The 4,044-nt window shown below is 38.1% G+C and overlaps 1 pseudogene; it reads right to left on the reverse strand.

The window, feature by feature from the left end:
- Window positions 1–1,004: 1,004 nt before the first annotated feature.
- On the reverse strand, window positions 1,005–1,243 carry LOC112918746 (COX assembly mitochondrial protein 2 homolog pseudogene; annotated as a pseudogene).
- Between the last annotated feature and the right edge of the window lie 2,801 nt (window positions 1,244–4,044).

Consider the following 4,044-nt stretch of genomic DNA (forward strand, 5'->3'; position numbering starts at 1 on the left):
TTTATCTATAATATACAAAGAACTCTTGCTATTCAGTAATGAAAAGTCAAATAACTCAACTAAAAATGGGCAAAGGATGTGAATTCACATTTCTGCAAAGAAGGCAGACAAATATTCAGTAATGAAAAGTCAAATAACTCAACTAAAAATGGGCAAAGGATGTGAATTCACATTTCTGCAAAGAAGGCAGACAATCAGTATATAAAAAGATGCTCAATATAATTAACCATTATAATGTGAATCAAAACCACAATGACATACCATTTCTCACCCACTAGAATGGCTATAATAAAAATAAAACAAGTGCTGGTGAGGAGGTGGAAAAATTGGAATCCTCATGCCCTGCTGGTGGGAACAGAAAATGGAGAGGTCACTGTGGAAAAGTCAGTCTAACAGTTCTTCAAAAAGTTAAACACAGAATTACCATATGAACCAGCAATTCCACTCCTAGGTATATATCCACAAAATTAAAAACATACACCCACATTAAAAATGTACATAAAGGTTCATAGAAGTATTCATAATAGAAAAAAAAAAGAAACAACCCAAATGTGCATCAACTGATCACAGGATAACCAAGATTTGATACATCCACACAAGGCAATATTATTCAGCAATAAAAAGCAATGAAGTATTAATACATGCTTACCGATACAAGTAGCATGAATGAACCTTGAAAACATTATACTAAGCTAAAGAAACCAAAACTTACATATTGTATGATGCTATTTATGCAAATCTATAGAGATACAAAGTAGAACAACAACTGTTTAAGCCTAGGTGGTTTGGGGGAAATCAGCAATGACTACTGATGTATATAGGTTTCTTTCTGCAGTGATGATATTTTAAAATTGATCACATTGATGCTTGCACAGTTTTGAATACACTAAAAATCATTAAATTTACACTTTACATGGGTGAATGGTTACGAAATGTGAATTTTATCTGAATTTTGTCTCTATTACTATGGCACAAGGGATTCTTTTTCGATGTATGCCTATAATTTACTTTTCAGATTCCTCTGCAGGATTAAAGAGTCTTTTTGGCATCACACTGCCATGTTCCTGTTCTTCATCCTCTTTTCCATGTTCTCATTCTTCAAGCATTTTCTCATCTCCATATCAAGATCATTGCAATGACCAAAAAATTTCAGATTGCTGTGATTTTTGTGACGTTCCTTTAGCAAGTTAGTTAAGACATTGCATGCTTCAGTATCCAAGTATGGAGATGAGTCAGGATGCATCTTTAGGAGAAGGTGATGTAACACAGCAGAACAAGCCGAGTCATGTCTATACCAGGAAGGTGTCACCAGCGAAGATTCCTCATCCAAAGGCCAGCCTGGCCAGCCTGGGTGGCAAAGGCTCACAAACCCTCTACAACTGACCCTGCTTGGCTCTGGTACAAGAGACTTTATAAAACACTTTTATATGCAATGTGTTCTTAGATTCTTCTAATTCTTATCTCAATGGTGAGGCTTCTCTGGGCTCTCTATCTAAATATAGTACCTCCCACATCCTGTTCCTTATCCTGCTCTATTTAATTTTGCTTCAAACCCTTGTCATAGTTCATTGAATCCAAGAGATTATTCATTATAAGACATATTCTGGTATTAGAAAGCTTAGATATGAGGTGCCTGGGTGGCACAGCAGGTTTAGCATCCTACTCTTGGTTTCACCTCAGGTCATGATCTCAGGGTCCTGGGATTGAGCCCGCATCAGGCTCTTTGCTCAGAGCAGAGTCTGCTAAAGTTTCTCTCTCCCTCTGCCCCTTTTCACCAGCCTGGCTCACATGCTTGCTCGTTTCCTCTTGCTAAATAAATAAATCTTTTTTTTTTAAAGCTTAGATATGTCTTAGATTTGCCAAAATACAGTGTGTGTTTATGACTGTGTGTGTGTATAAACTGGATTATATATATTAATTGGATACTGATTGGTAGTAGAGTTATTAAAATTATTTATTTTTGTATGTCTCCTCCAATTTCACCAGAAACATTGCTAACTAAGTTCATTAGTCTAACATTTTGGCCAAGAAGAGTGCCTGGCATGTAGTAGGTTCTCAGTGAGTATCTGCTGACTAAGTGAATGAATGGCCATAGGTGAGCACAGTTTACCATCCTTAATGTGCCAGACTTATTATTCTACTAAAGCAACTGAGAATAAGTTGAAAGGAGAGGGCACTGATTCAGCAAAATTTTGCTTGAATCCTTTGATAAATTATCTCCCAGTTTGCATAGCTACTGGTTAAGGAAGTCAGAACACAAATAGATCCTGTTATAAAAAGTTATATGAACTTTCCTTTACACCACAGCCAGTACAGTGAATAAATCTTGGGCCATATTGATTAACTTTGAAGTTCAAGATGTCCCAACTTAGTGCCCTCTGGCCTCCAGGGAACTGATTCTTATTCACTCATGATACTTTAGACACATGGAAGAGGATAGTGCATGCACACTTGTGAGAGAAAGAGTGTGTGTGTGTGTTTGTGAGAGAGAGAGAGAGAGTGAGAGAGCGCGAGAGAGAAAGAGAGAGAGAAGAGAAAGAGAGAGAGAGTAAGAGAGGGGGGGAGAGTACGTTCAGCTTTATGACAGATCACTTGTCTTTGTAGGCTTCTCTCCAGAGAAACTCATTATTCCTATCATGTTAGAAATGCAGTAGCTGGAGGCCCCTGATGGCTCAGTAAATTGAGCCTCTGACTCTTGGTTTCAGCTCAGGCAGTGATTGCAGGGTTGTGAGATGGCGCCAGTCTAGACATCCAGCTCTGAATTCAACAGGGAGTTTGCTTGAGGTTCTCTCCCTTTGTCCCTCCTCCTGCACTCTCTCTCTTTCTCAAATAAAGAAATAAATCTCTAAAATAAAAAAAAAAAAAGAAATGCAGTAGCGGATGCTTTTTTATGTCATCTCATTCTTTTCTTCTCTAAATAGGTCCCATGTTACAAGTGATTAGAAACGACAAATACCCACCATTTGCTTCAACGTGGATGGAACTGGAGGGTATTATGCTGAGTGAAATAAGTCAATCGGAGAAGGACAAGCAGTGTATGTTCTCATTCATTTGGGGAATATAAATAATAGTGAAAGGGAATATAAAGGAAGGGAGAAGAAATGTTGGGAAATATCAGGAAGGGAGACAGAACATAAAGACTCCTAACTCGGGGAAACGAACTAGGGGTGGTGGAAGGGGGGAGGAGGGCGGGTGTTGGAGGGGAATGGGTGACGGGCACTGAGGTGGACACTTGACGGGATGAGCACTGGGTGTTTTTCTGTATGTTGGTAAATTGAACACCAATAAAAATTAAAAAAAAAAAAGGGCAAGATTTTAAATTAAAACATTTAGTGTCAGTGTAGGAGGGATATTTATGAGGAGATTTCAGTGGTATTTTTGGCATTTCTGAAATAAAATCATAAAGGAAAAACTAGTGCAGAATATCAAAGTTAAGACTGTTTTGATATGTAAACTTAAATGTTGGCTATCTCTTTCTTTGCTTCATTACAGTGGAATACAAGTAATTCCTTGCAGTTCCTCTGAGGGTTAGAAGACCTAGATGCTCACCTACACCACTTGCAAACTAAAAGGGGCTGTGGCCCTGGATACCTAGAAGAGTTAGGAAGGAGAAGAGGGGAAGAATCTTCTGCACCTATATATTAGTGCTGAACTAAAAACAATTTTGATATTCAGTGAAATTTGGAGTTAAATAATGACATATTCCTCATAAAACCTGTATTTCTTTGGCTCAAGCATGTCCTGGAAGCAGAGAGCAAAGTGACACATTTTCAATCAGCATTTGATATTTCAACAAAGTTATCTGATTTTCATGAAAAGCAGGTGTCCTAGTTTACGAGGGATACCATAACAAATACCATAGACTGGGTATCCTAAACAATGGAAATTTAATTTTTCAATAGTTTGGAAAGAAGTCTAATATCAAGGTGTTGGCAGGTTTGGATTCTTCTGTGGCCTCTCTCCTTGCTTACAGATGGCTGGCCTTCTTCCTATGTCCTCATATGGTCTTTCTCTACATGTGCATCCCTGATGTCTTCTTGTGTG

This window comes from Vulpes vulpes, chromosome 13, assembly GCF_048418805.1.
Source record: "Vulpes vulpes isolate BD-2025 chromosome 13, VulVul3, whole genome shotgun sequence".
In the NCBI taxonomy this organism is placed as follows: Eukaryota; Metazoa; Chordata; class Mammalia; order Carnivora; family Canidae; genus Vulpes; species Vulpes vulpes.